The following is a 15033-nucleotide window of genomic DNA, read 5'->3' as shown; positions in this document are numbered from 1 at the left end:
AAATATTTCTCTCCTACCACCTGCCATCCCATTCTTTGCTGGCTTCAATGACTCCGGGGTTCCTTCCGTAGGCTGGAGAGGCTCAAGTCCCAGAGCTGACTCAGCTCACGTCCACAACACAGCAGCGTGCTCCAGGGTCTGCCAATGAGTTGCTCTATGGTCTTGAGCCCTTAACTTCCAAGTGCAGCTCAATTTCTGACAAAGCAGGAGGACAGACCATATCTGTGAGGTGGCAGGATGTGAGGGAAGTAGAATAGAATACTCTTTGGATGTTAGCTTTATTTTCGTCATTCTACCTCCCCTTCTGCTGGCCCAGGAAACACTACCCATTTCTCTACAGGCTTTAGGAGCTGCCTTCAACTTCTGGAAGAGTTCGGTCCTGTCAGTCTGATTTGGTCACTCCCCTGACGTGTGAATTAAGCAGGCCAAGCATGCCAGGCTCAGGTGGGCATGGCAGGAGAGTGACCAAGGGCAGGGTCTCCTGCCATTGACAAGCAAAGTTCCCTCTAACCAACATGGTGTTACCCTAAGACCTTCAGTCTGGAAATGCTACCCATTCTCAAAGCCCAGCTCACAACCTTGACCTTGATCACCTGGGCTGGAAGAGACCGACCCCCATCACAGCCCTTCTCTGCACCACGTAGAAGCTCGTATCACCGACCACCATGCATTCCATTTGTTTGCATAAGCATGTTGGTTTTCCTCCTCAACAGTCAGTTCCTCAAAGGCTGGATCTAAATCTCATGCCGCCCTGCACCCCAAACAATACCTAGCCTAGTGCTTTGCACACATAAGGTGCTCAATAAACTATTTCATTTCTAAAATAATGGCTTCTTTAGTTTTGTACAGCTTTCCTAGGTTTAATGATTATAAAATATATTTAGGGAAATCTCTAAACACTTGGAAATTAAACAAAAGACTTTAAAATAATTAGTCAGAAAGTTTCAAAGGAAATAAGAAAATATTTTGAATCAATAAAAGTAAAAACATAAAATGTCAAAATTTATAGGATGTACCTAAAGCAGTGCTCAGAAGAAAACAATGCTTATCTTAGAAAAGAAGAAAGGTATCTGCTTAATCATCTAAGCTTATACCTTAAGAACCTAGAACAAGAAAAGCAAAAGCAAGCCAAAGCAAGCAAAAAAAAAAAAAAAAAAAAAAAAAAAAAAGGAAATAACAAAAGAACAGATATCGATGAAATAATAAACAGAAACAATAGAGAAAGTCAATAAAATCAAAAGATGGTTCTTTGAAAAGATCAACAGAATTGCTAAACATTGAATTAAAAAAAAGGAGAGAAAATGCAAATCATCAATATTCAGAATGAGAGCTATCACTACAGATGCTCTAGACATTAATGTGGTAATAAGAGAATTACTGCGAACAACTCCACACACACAAATCTGACAGTGTAAATAAAATGGCCTAACTTCTTAAAAAGAACAAACTACCAATTCAGCCATGATGAAAAGGGTGATCTGAGGGGTCTTCTAATGATTGAAGACATTGAGTTCATAGTTAGGAACCCTTTAAAAGAGAAATCTCCTGGCCCCTGTGGTCTCACTAGTGAATTCTCACAAACATGTCAAGAAGTAAGAGCAAAAAAGGAGGAGTGCTCCCAGCCTATTTTAGTGGCCAGCATTATCCTGATTCCAAAGCCACACAATGACAACAGAAAACTTCATATCCCCATTCCACGAACATAGATGCAAAAATCCTCAATAAAATATTAGCAAATTGAATCCAGTGATACGTGAAAATAATAATACGTTGTGACTAAATGTCCTTGGTGGATGAATGGGGCAATGATACTCTTCCATAGTCTCACTGTGATGATGGTTACACAAATTTGTACATGTATTACAATTCACAGAACTGGGCATGCGTGCGCGCGCGCGCGCGCGCACACACACACACACACACACACACACACACACACCAGTCAATTTTACTGTATATCAATTTCTAAAATGAAGTTTAAAAATGGGTGTGTTTGGGGGCACCTGGGTGGCACAGACTCTTGATTTCAGCTCAGGTCATGATCTCACAGTTTGTGAGTTCGAGCCCCGCATCAGGCTCTGCACTAACGGTTCAGAGTCTGCTTGGGACTCTGTCTCTCTTTCCCTCTGTCCCTCCCCCACTTGTGTGTGTGTGCTCTCTCTCAAAATAAATAAATTCAAAAACTGGGTGTGTTTTGGGGTGCCAGGGTGGCTCAGTCAGTTGAGCATCTGACTCTTGATTTCAGTTCAGTTCATGATCCCAGGGTTTGGGGATCAAGCCCCTTGTTGGGCTCCGTGCTGAGTTTGGAGCCTGCTTAAGATTCTCTCTCCCTCCCTTTGCCCTTCTCCTACCTACGCTCTCTCTAAAACATAAAAAATAAATTAAAAATGGGTGTGTCTTGTGTGTGCATTAGCTTACTGGTGACAGTCACTAACATTTGTACTAAACCTTTGCCAAAGTGCTTCCAGATACATTTCACGTAATTTTCCCACCAACAACCACACAAGATGTGTGTCATTGATCACATTTCACAGGTGGGGAAATGGAGTCTGGTGGGGGGGATGTCTTCACGTGTACTGAGGAGCAAGTCAAGCCACAGGTCCAGGTCCTCAGTGGAAAGTCCCTGTCTGATCTCCCCTGATTCTGTGCTTACACCCCCAGATGGTGATGGCAGGGCAATTCTATGTGTCCCCCCGCTCCATGGAAAGCAAATCCAGGAGCAATTGTGCCCAGGGCCAGTGGCTGCCAGGACCTCACTGCAGAAGACTTTCATGAGTGGGAACTCGCATCAGAGGGGGGCTGTGGCTCAGCTCCTGGCCCCAACGGTCCATCCCTGTGAAGCATGGTGTTCAGCCCACCGCAGCAGAGAAGACCTCCCCCACTCTCTAAATGCCTGCTGTCCAGATGGCTTCTTTTCCTTTTGTAGTGATCTTTTCTTCTGTAATTCCCTAAGGGTGTGGCATTCTACCGGGTTCCAAGTAAACGGGGAAGTGGAGTGCAGGAGCAAGAATCAGATTGCTAGACTATTCCATGCAATTTTCTCCAATTCCCTGCAACGTGAGGACAGTTGTCTGAGAGACCCTCTTCTCCCCATTCCCACTCTACCCCAAAAAGCATATGTTTGTTAAGAGAGGAGGAGAGCAGAAGCTGGGGGAGATGCCCACCGGAGTCCTGATTGATTGAGGTGATCAGGAGCAGTGAATGATATGCCAAGAACACACTAATGGGAAATGTGCTAATGACAGATTGTTCTATATTTGTATATCTCTCTCCTTTTTTTTTTCTTTTTCTTTTCTTTCTTTTGTTTTTTAGAGAGAGTGAGAGAGCATTCAGGCATGAGTTGGGGAGGGGGGCGGGGGAGGGAGAGATGGGAGGGAGAGAGAGAGAGAGAGAGAGAGAGTCTTAAGCAGGCTCCACACTCAGTGCAGAGCCTAACACCGGACTCAATCCCACGACCCTGCGATCATGACCTGAGCCAAAACCAAGAGTCAGATACTCAACCGACAGAGCCACCCAGGTGCCCCTTCTCTCCCCTTCCTTCAGCTCAGTTAATATTTATCAAATATCTGAAGGGGGGTATGTGCCCAAGTAATTGCTTATATCCCCACTTCATCAGAGTAGATATTGATGGTCGAGAGCCATTTTTAGGGGACTTAATCCTTAAATGGAATGACAGTTCATGGGGCGCCTGGGTGGCTCAGTCGGTTAAGCGTCCGACTTCGGCTCAGGTTGTGATCTCGCGGTCCGTGAGTTCAAGCCCCGCGTCGGATCTGTGCTGACAGCTCAGAGCATGGAGCCTGCCTCAGATTCTGTGTCTCCCTCTCTCTCTGCCCCTCCCCTGTTCATGCTCTGTCTCGCTCTGTCTCAAAAATAAACATTAAAAAAAAATTTTAATGGAATGATAGTTCAGAATGCCGCAGGAACTTTTGCCAAAACTCCGGAACCCATCAGGAAAGTCTGGACAAGCAAGGGGCAAGTGTGTCTACCAGGGGTCACCAACACAGACCTGACCCTACTGGAATCTCATCTTGTTGGAATGATAGTCTGTTTCAAAGGCTTGATTCTGGCTGCGACATCCTGAGGCTGAGTCATTCCCTACCATGCCAACCCCACTGGAATCAGTCTGGCATGGGGGCTGTGGGGATGAGTGAGTTTTGGAAGGCGCAGAAGATGTGCCCGAGTCTGAGACTGTGCTGAAAAGGAGCAGTGGGCTACGAGAGAAGTCTGCAGGGCCTTTACAGTCTATGTTTGGTGAGTAGAGACTGGGCAGACTGCATTTCACAGGCCAGCACTAGCAAATTATGGCAAAGGCAAGAAATGACTTCATTTCATTTGGTCTGGGAGCCTGAGGTATAAGGGCACACTTTTCAGGAAAGGCAACCAGGTGCCTCTTGTGGTCGCAGCTACAACCCTAGTGGTTAGAAGAGGTGCAATCATAGGAGAACATATTTTAGGGAAGAGTAAGAAAGACCCAGTCACTTTTCGGGCAGCCTAAGGTTACCGTGGAAGCTTCCAGAACGGTAGATTTCAGCAGCTTTTCTTCTTTGGGGAGCAGATAGTCTATCGTAGTGTTCCCCAGACAAAGCCAGGACAAGGACCTGGGATAATTCCCAATCAATTTTATGGTTACAGGGTGCTTTCTTTCAGTTTAAGAAGCAATTCCTCACACACCTGTCTTATCTGGTTTTCCAATTCCATGAGGCAGGTTTTATGATCCCCGTTCTACAGATGAGGAAATGAAGGCTCAGAGAGATTAAGAAACGTTCTCAAATTCTCTCAATCATTAGATGGCAGGGCAGGAATTACATCCCAGGCCTGTGCAGCGCCCTTCCCCTGCCTATCTGGAGTGAGCTTCTCAAACTGAAACTCATCTCTAGGGATTGCGAAATGGGCACGCACAAGATGAGAATTTCCTTTTCCTGCAATTCTGAATTTAACAAGTAAAGATATTGGTAAGTGCTCCACTGCTGGCCAGGAGCGTTGGCTTAAATGTTTTGCAAGGGCACTTGGGTGGCTCGGTCAGCTGAGCGTCCGACTTTGGCTCGGGTCATGATCTCACCGTCGGGGAGTTCAAGCCCTGCATCGGGCTAGTTGCTGTTAGTGGAGAGCACACTTCATGTCCCCTTCTCTCTGCCCCTCCCCCACTTGTGCTCTGTCAAAAATAAAATCAAATAAAGTTTTTAAAAATGTTTTCCAAATGCACGCCTTCCTCCCTCTCTCCCTCCCCTTGTTCCTTCCTCTCATAAACATGTACCGAGGCACCGCCACACGCAAGTGATAGAAGTCATGATGTTAGGCGTCGTGGAAGTTACAGAGATTACTGACCCAGGTTCTGCCTCCAGGGGCTTCACAAGGTAGGGCTTGATCACCACTAGGCATGTTACAGTGGACTGTAACAAGGGCCAGCTGATCTGAGAGCTCTTCTATCGTACCCACCAGAATCGACAATTTCCTTGTTTGCTCATGTTCTGTTGCCACGAACAGCGAGCTCCCTGTGAGTGGGAACGTGTCCATCTTACTCAGCATTGAATTTGTAGTACCTGGAACAGTACCTGGCACACAGCTGGTGCTCAATATTTGTTGTTTTTGGCACACAGTTGGTGCTCAGTATTTGTTGTTTTTTGTGTTTTTTTAATTTTTTTAATGTTTATTTATTTTTGAGAGAGAGGCACAGTGCGAACGGAATAGGGGCAGAGAGGGAGGGAGACACAGAATCGGAAGCAGGCTCCAGGCTCTGAGCTGTCAGCACGGAGCTCGACGCGGGGCTCGAACCCACGAACTGCGAGATCATGACCTGAGTTGAAGTCGGATGCCTAACCGACTGAGCCACCCAGGCACTCCTCAATATTTGTTGACTAAATGAATAAATGAGAAATTGATCCTTAATGGGAGTCTCCTGGAAAGTTTCAAGGAAAAACATTCATGTGGGGCCTTGATGAAGAGGTGGGTTTTAGCAGGTACTGTAGCTATGTGTGTTCCAGATTGAATGTGAAGGGTGGGGGAACAGCTGGGGTGGGAAACCCCAAGCAAGGGACACCAAACGCGGCTGAAATGTAGGGGACGTGTGGGAGGGAAGTAAGGTTGGGCTTACGTCCTGCAAGGCCCCGGACGTCAGCTGTTTGTTCCGCTGGCCACTGGAGACTATTCAAGTGTCCGCAGTGGGGAGAGGTTGGCCAGAGTCGTGGGTTCGTGTGACAGACCCAGTATGGGTTGGAGTGGGAGTGACAGGAGGGAGGCTGTGGGCGTGTTGGAGGTGGAAGCAAGAGTCCAGGGGACAGGTGACAAGGGCATGAACCAGGCAGCAGCTGTGGGATTAGGAACAGAGGGCCCTTCATAACTAGAACATTCAGATCTCAGCAACCAGATGAATGTGGAGGTTGAAGAACAGTGATTCAAAGGTGATCCTGAGGCTCTCAGCCTGGGGGCAGGAAGAGAAAAGGGGCTATTAGCGGGGTTAGGCTGCCAAAAGGGGACAACTGTCTGGTTGGGGCATCTTACGCTTGAGGGCCCACGGGACGCCGGATGAGAATGTCCAGCCAGCTCTCAGAAAGTCCGAGATGGGTGTGGTTATGACAAACCTTCTAATCTGTGGGTCAGAAATAGTTGAGTCGGGGTGGCCCTTTACCACAGGCTGCATGATTACAGGCTGCAGAGCATCAGCCTTGGAAGGGCCTTGGAACTCATTCCTCCTCTGTGCAGAAGGGGTATCTGAGGCCCAGAGAGGTTGGGTGACTTGCCCAAGGTCACACAGCCAATTGGCCCTCCCTGATTCTTACAGGAGGTCACTTAACTTTTAGGCGATTGGAATACTAATTTTGAAAAGTTGCTAACACACACCTCTCGGTGTGCAAAGCTGATTAGGGTAACTGCAGTCGTGAAATAAAGAGAATGATCTGGGTTGAACTTAGCTGCCATCCAGATGAGAGCACGGTCCTAAAGGAATTGGGGGCAGGATGGGCGGTGGCTTGGATTTTGTCTTTTTGTTTTTGATGTGCTTTTGTCTCCCTCATTCAGCACCCCATGAGGGCCACAGCCAGAGATGATCAACCTGTTTGAGTTCGGAATCCATAACCTCTCCAATGTTTCCAGACTCCCTGGAGGTGGAGGGCAGGAGGAAAATGAAGCCTGGTACCGCACCCCAAATTCCTCTCTTCCTCACCCAAATGACACTGGTCCAACTACAAACTCTAGGACTTTTAAGAAAAGCAAACAAAACCCCAACCACATGCCAAAGGTCATCTGGCCTGAGGCGAGAGTGAATGAGTAACTCCCGTAAAAGGGAGTTTTGAGGATTTTTTTTACAGCGTTCAAAGGTGCAACTGGGAAATGTCAGCCCAGGGAAAATTCTAAGACAGCGCTTTCTTCCATACCCTGTGCTCCACCCGTACCCTTTCCCACAAAGATCGACCCATGGCCTTGTGAGGAGTGAGCCATGTCAAGGGCTGAGGATGTGGGTCACTCCCTGCCAGCCCCCTCTCCCTTGGCTCCTGGGCACTCACTTGACTACAGAGCCAGCAGGCAGGCAGGCCAAAGCTTCTGTCTGGAAGGCCTGGTCTGCTCTGTCTCCGCGTACCTCTCCCACGCCCTGCACTGTGAGGTGTTCACTGGGACAAATGCCAAAGACATGGCTGTGCCCACATCCAGTGGGGTGACCTTGAGGGGACTCCTTTTTCTCTCTGAGCTTCCAAATGCTCATCGACGAACTGGGTTCACGATGCCTACCCACAGCCTTGGGGCTTCTCCTTTCCTCCTCCTTTTCCCTCCACGGGTCTGTAAGGAAGAGGAGTTAGAGGAGCACGGCTGCCTTTTCTTTTCTGCAGCCCCTCCACTCTTGCGGGCAAGGCGCCGGGCGTCCTGCAGCTCAGGGACAGTCACCGTCTGCGGGGGTGGCCTGGATTCGCATGGTGCAGTAAGAGAAGAGGGGCCCCCGGGAGCACGCAGTCAGCTCGGGGGGTCACAAGGGCCTCTCCGGGCATCAGGTGAGCCGACGGGGCACCCCAAAAGCACAGGGCTCTGCAGGGGGTCTGTGGGCACTCTGGGCTGGTGGCATTGCCAGCTGCTGCAGGGTCTGCGGGAGAGGAGCCACGGGCGCCCCCTACCGCTTCATAGTCAGACAGCACTGAGCACCAGGACAGACGCCTCTCCCCCACCGGGCCCCTGGACTTCCCCTCTGGGTGGAGGGTGAAGGGGGCACCCATGCCAGGCCCCCACTGCTCCTCCTCACTCCTTCAGGAGCCCATGTCCTGGTCATCAAGGCCACAAGTCACTGATGGTGGCCACTGGACAGAGAGAGTCAAGGGCAGAGAACTTTCCTGATGTCCCTTAATTCACCATGTGGGCAAGGAAGAACTCCTTGGAAGGAGGCAGTAGAGAGGAGGGAAAGGCAGGAGGAGGGGGCCCGGCCGAGGGCTGTCATAAGTCCCGCAGCACAGGAGCCCAGAGCCCAGCGTCTTTGTCCCCTGGCCACCAAATGACCAAAGCCCTCAGGCTTGGGCAGGTGGCTTGCTCACTCAGTCTCTCAGGTCTGGGTTCGGTGCTCCACCTACTTTTCTAATATCCCTCTGGGCCCCGAAGAGGGAGGTGACATTTTACATGACATTCAAGAGTTGAGCATGATGTTGGGAAAGTGTTTTGTTCATTCACAATACCACCCTCACAGGACCACTGTTCGCTCCGTCTGTTGTATCGGGCCTTCAAAGGCTGGGTCATGGCAGAAGATTCATAGGTTACAAAGCCTGAGAACGGAAGATATAAGCTCACAAAAGAAAGTCACACAGCCAAAACATAATGACGTTTGAATGAGAGGAAATAAATGGTCTAGAGTCAGAGACGAAGAGAATGAGACAGAGACCTTCTGCCAAGAGCCCTACCATTTGTCCCCCATGCTTGGCAGGAAGAGAGGGGGTAGGCCTGGACCCCTTTCTGATGTGTTTTGTTTCCATGCAAAGTGTGTGCGTGTGCACGGGTGCATGTGTGTTGCTCGCGGAGTGCAAAAAATGCCTGCGTTGGGCTGGATCCTGGCTGAGCCGGCTGTGTCTGGCAAGCGCCAGCTACAAGTACGCGTCAGTGTTCCCCTCGGCGGTGGCCAGGGAGGCCCGGATGCGGCGCTGGGCCCCCCCCCCCACCCCCGCCGCAGCATGAGTGTGCACCCGCATTCTGCTGCGTCACACCGGGCTCTGCACCGGGAGAGGAGCCAGGCCCTTCCTGGAAGGAAGGCATCCGGAGCCCAGAGGCAACTTCTCTTCCTCTAGAGCCGGGGATGGGATTCCTCAGCCCTTCCGAATGTTACTTCACCGCAGGGAGAGCCTGGCCTGAGCATCGGAAGTCGTGGGTTCAAGTTCAGGCCCTGCCTTGAAGTGAAGCACACCGTGGGGCGAATTCATGCATTCGTCCCTTCATCTAAGCATCTGTTTAACAAACGTTCGCCGAGCACGTGCTATGCACCAGGCACCGTTCTAGGTGCAGAAGCTGCAGCAGTGAACAAAACAACTCTCCACCCACGGGAAGTGTACATTCCAGTGAGAACAGGCAACCTGCCACGCGGAGAGGAAAGCGGGCTGGGGGCGCAGAGCGAAGGGGTGCGATCTGTTAGACTGGTCGGGGCCGAGGCAGCTCTGTCAACTGTGGGCCAAGGGATTTCTGAACAGAGGGGTGAGCTGGTACAAGGCATGGGACAGGAGCGAGCTTGTGTTTGAAACAAGGCAAGGACGGTGGCGTCCTGTGGCCGGAATGGGGTGGAGGCGCGAGGTGGCAGGTGAGGCCGGAGAGAAGGGTGGGGGGCAGGCCGTGTGGGCCGTGTGGGCTGCAATGGGAGTTTTGAGTTTTTCTGAGAGGGACCGGAAGCTCCTGGAAGGGTTGGAGCAGGGAGACGTGCTATGACTTGCATGTCAAAGAGACGGCTGGCTCTTGGGCGGGGAAGACTTTGGTGGCCTGCGGCGGGGCGGGTGGCAAAAGCAGGTGCAAGGAAACCAGTGAGGGAGTCCGTGTAGAGGCGTGGGGACGCATGTGGTGGGCTGAAGGTGCGGGGTGATGGAGAGGCTCCAGGACAACGCGTGGGTTTGTGGCTGAAGCAAATGGTTGGACAAGGACTCTATTTACTGAGTGGGGGCAGGCTGGAGAAGGGAAATCAAGGGTTCAGTTGGGGGCTCTGTAAATCTGAGCAAATCATTTTCTGTCCTCTCTTCTAGCCTCTCCTTCTCACCTATACAACAAAGGGTAGTGTAGGCCACCAGCTGGTCACCAGGCTCTCCTCCATGATGATTAGGGCTATACCTTCTTTAATTCTTCCACATTCCCATGTCTTTTAAACCTGCAAATATATTCTGAATTCAGAGAAAAGAAGCAACAAGAAGAGAGGAAGAGAGAGGGGGAGAAGGAGAGAAAGAAAGAGAGACCACAAAAGCAGGTCCCTGTATCCGACAAGGGCCCTGCCCATGTTGATGTCCTGACAACCGTGGCAGAGGGACCAGAGTGGGGGGCGAGGGGGGGTGAGAGAGCACAGGCCACGGATGAGGGAGAATCACCAAAAATGTGTGGCCAGAGTCTGATTCGGGTTGCAATTCCTACATCACTTAGGCTTGCACTTTAGAAGCTTCATGGGCTTCTGAGGAAAAGATTTTAGATTTTCAATTGCAAACCGCCTCAAAGTTTGTGAGCTGAGCCCAACAGGTCAACCTGTCTGAACCCTCAGTTGCCCCATTCTACCATCTCTTCAAGTGAGAAAACTCTATGATTCTGCCACTTTGAAGGAGAGAGGAAAAATAATTCCTGTAGAAGTCCAGGAAGCTTGAGACTTGAAGAGGTAGTTTCTGAAGGAGTTCTGCAAATACTTCTACACAATACGTTACTTATTGGGCATTTACCATGTGCCCAGGGTTGTAGACACAACCTTGAAAATAGGGATGAAATCTCTTTCTCACAGAGATTCCACTCTGGTGGGAGATGATAGATGATAGATGATAGATAGATAGATAGATAGATAGATAGAATATATAGACAGACCGATAGAAAAAAGGAAGGAAAGAACGTCCAGGTGTTGTTTAGAACCATGGAGAGACTTAAAGCAGAACAGGAAGTTGAATATATCAAGACAGGGGTGAGGAGGGAGTAGGGACCAGTGATAACTAGTTTGTATAAGAAGGGTTAGGGAAGGGGGTGCCTGGGTGGCTCAGTTGATTGCATGTCTAACTCTAGATTTCAGCTCAGGTCATGATCCCAGAGTCATGGTATTGAGCCCTGCATGGGGCTCTGCCCTGAACCTGCAGCCTGCTTGGGATTCTCTCTCCCTCTGCCTCTCTTCTCCCCAGCTTGCATTTGCACCCACACATGTGTGCGTACTTTCTCTTAAAACAAAACAACAAAACAAAACAAAACAAAACAACAAGAAAGGTTAGGGAAGGTCTTCAGAAGACACAACAAGCAAAAGTCCTGAGGCAGAGTCATGCTTGGAATATTCTAGAAGAGCAAGGTGTGACTGGAGGTGGGAGTGAGAAAGGAAAGGTGTAGGAGGTAGGTTCAGGGAGCTCGGGGGTTGCAGGTGGTTTGGGCCTCTGGATTTTAGGATGAGTGGGATGGGACGTGACTGGAGGATTGTGAGTGGAGGAGTGACGTGACTTGAAAACTGGAGGGGACTTGGTGAGTGGTGCACGGAGACCAGAAATCCCTAGGGCATCAGACACCATGTCAAGATATTTGAAGCTGTAAGGCAATCAGGCATATTTTTTCCACCAAATGCCTAAACCAAAATCATCGGGCCTAAATGAGAAGCCTGTACCAATGTTGCTGGAGGGTTCATTCACTTGTGTCCTGAAAGGTTATTGTTGTCCGTTATGTGCCACACACTGGGGACACAATGGAATAAAAGACACTCTGTGTGTGGGGGGGAGGGGGAACAAACAGGCTAGAATCGAAATCCAGGGTCACGGTAGCAGATAATGTGGGAAGGGGGGTGATAGGAGCCAAGACCCTGGAGTCCTCAGTGAGAGAATAAAGGTAGTGGCTAACTTTCACCTGAGCCCATAGAATTAGTCTATATAGACAAATAGCCTTGGTAACCATTAAAAAGACAGAGAGATAGTACATGAACCTTACAAGCTAGTAAGGAGGGGGAAAGAAATAGAAAAAAAAGAGAAAAAAAGCCCTTAATTTTTAAAAAGGCAAGATGCTGGGGCAAAAGACAGAAAAAGGTTTGGAAAATGGGTCACATGGAAAGCACAAGCGTAGCAATCAATCTAAATGTATTAGTCGAGTCAAAAGGCCTCCATTTGTTTTTAGAAACTCAGCCATTTACAAGAGACAGAGTTATCAACAATGTAAAGATACAAATGGGTGGAAAGCTAACTGGCGGAAAATGATATGCGAGGGCAGCTAAGGTGGTGTTCCAACATTAACATCAGACAAAAGCAATGTTTACGCAAATGTTTACGACAGTTCAAAAAAAAAAAAGTCACCTTATAATGATAACATCTTCAGTTGACTGGGAAGACATAAACTCTAACCCTGTATGACCCTAATAATATGGTCTGAAAGCATATCAAGAACCAGTTGTCGATGCTTTAAGGAGAAATCGAAAAATCCACGCTCGTAATGGGAGATTTTAAAACAACTCTCTCAGGAAATGTTGGAAAATGTAGCCAAAAAGAAATCTGAAATGGATACAAACTTTAAGCAGCACACCATCTAACTGACATGCCTTACACCTTGCATCCGAACTCGCACAACCCCTTGTATGCGCTGACCACTGGAGACGCTCAGAGCGAAAAAGCTGGCCTCCATGAGTATCCACGGATTGAGGCCTTCAGACCCGTCTCTTGGACTCCGGTGCAATCTATTTATAAATCAGTAATGAAAACATAACTAGGAAACCCAATATGTTTGAAAATAATACTTTTTAAAACATCTAAGTACCTCATGGGTCAGCGAGGAAATCGCAGTAGCAATCAGAAAACAGAACTAAAAGAAGATGAAAATACAATTTATTAACACCTGTGGAATTCTACTAAAAGGGTATTAAAAGGAAATTTATATGCTTAGAAAAGAAGACACGCTGAGGAGTTCTGAGCTAAGCATTTAAGAAGTTAAAAAAAATAATAACATTAGAGTAAGCCTGAAGGAAGTAGAGGGCAAGAAAGCTATGAGCAGAAATTAACGAAAAACACAAAGATGAACAAAACACACAATTACTCGATAAGTCTCATCAAGAAAGAATACAAATATATCAGAGTTTAAATAGATAATTAAGTATTATGAACAATTATTTTGCCAGTAAATCTGAACACTTGGAAAAAATGGGAGAATTCTTAGTAAACTGTAAATTAACAGGAAGCTCAGGAAGAAGTAGAAAATCTGAATATCATTTACCCCTAAAAGAAAAATTAATAGCTTCAAATCTTCTGACAAAGAAAACACAAGGCCCAGTTGGCTTTTTACGTGAGTTTTACTAAAGTTCCAAGCAAAGAGATCATCCCAGTTTCATGAGAATTGACTGGAAAAAGAGAGAGAGTGTTTTCTAACTCTGGTGAAAAAAGGCACAGCGGTAAAATTTTAGAGGACATCACAGGAGCATATCTCCATGACGTTAAAAAACAGGAAGGATTTCTTACACAAGACACAAAATGCGTTCCATTCTAATGGAGAAAGTCGCTGAAAGTTCACTGACATGAACATGGAGAATTTAGATTGGTGCTATCACTTCAGAAAATATGTTGACATTACCTCACAAATTTAAGCATGTGTGTGTGTGTGTGTGTGTGTGTGTGTGTGTGTGTATCCTTTGAACCTGAGAATTCACTCTTGTGTATATACCCTTAAGAGACCTGAGTGCATTCAGGGATGCCTGGGTGGCTCGGTTGGTTAAGCGTCCGACTTCAGCTCAGGTCATGATCTCATAGTTGGTGAGTTCGAGCCCTGCGTTGTGCTCTGTGCTGACAGCTCGGAGCCTGGAGCCTGCTTCGGGTTCTGTGTCTTCCTCTCTCTCTGCCCCTCCCCTGCTCATGTTCTGTCTCTCTCTCTCAAAAATAAAAATAAAAAATTTTTTAAAAAGGCCTGAGTGCATTAGAAGACACATACAAGAATGTGTATAAAAGCAGTTCCAATCACTAAAGCTAGAAACAACCCGGTGCGCACCTACAGTAACGTAGATACGTACAGTGGCAGGGGTTTGCCGTGGAATATTCCATGACAGTGGGAAGGAACACACCTCTGTCGCCCACGCCCACATGGAAGAGCCTCAGAAGCACACTGTGGACAAAAGCCAATCCCAGAAGACTTCACATGGGATGATTCCATTGACATAAAACTCGAAAACAGGCAAAACTAAGAGACATGCAGGTGCACGCAAGTCGTATTTTGTGTGCTCTAAAATCAACTTTTTCACATTTTAATCTCTCTAAAACAATGGGGATGCACGGGGCACCTGGGGGGGCTCAGTCTGTCAAGTGTTGACTCTTAATTTCGGCTCAGGTCATGATCTCGTGGTTCCTGGGTTTGAGCCCCGCAGCTGGCTCTGTGCTGACAGCACAGAGCCTGCTTGGGATTCTCTCTCTTTCTCCCTCTCAAAATAAACATTTTTTTTAAAAGAAATGAGGACGCATCTGATAGTCAGTGGTGATTTGCAATTATTTGCAATCATGAAAGCACCTTTTCTTTCTTGGACGTGAAATCATGATTCACTTCACAACTGTTAGGGGCTTAGGTTCAATGAAATATGACAGGTAGTCAAACTGTAAAGAAAAGCAGCTGAATGGCTCACATAAAATCAGGGAGAGAGGGGGCTAGGGAACAGAACGGGCACCTAGGATTCTAAAGTACCGGCCAAGTGCTATTCTTCACCTAGGTAGTATATTGGCATCTGTTTTATTATTATTCTTTAGATACTTTCAACTCCCACCTGTGTGATATCTTTCAAAGAAAGAAGAAAGAAAGAAAGAAAGAAAGAAAGAGAGGAAGGAAGGAAGGGAGGGAGGAAGAGAGGGAGGGAGGGAGGAGGGAGGGAGGAAGGGAGGAAGGGAGGGAGGGAGGGAGGAAGGGAGGGAG

Source organism: Panthera leo, chromosome C1, assembly GCF_018350215.1.
Source record: "Panthera leo isolate Ple1 chromosome C1, P.leo_Ple1_pat1.1, whole genome shotgun sequence".
NCBI classification, from domain to species: Eukaryota; Metazoa; Chordata; class Mammalia; order Carnivora; family Felidae; genus Panthera; species Panthera leo.
Note: the sequence above shows the minus strand (reverse complement) of the source record.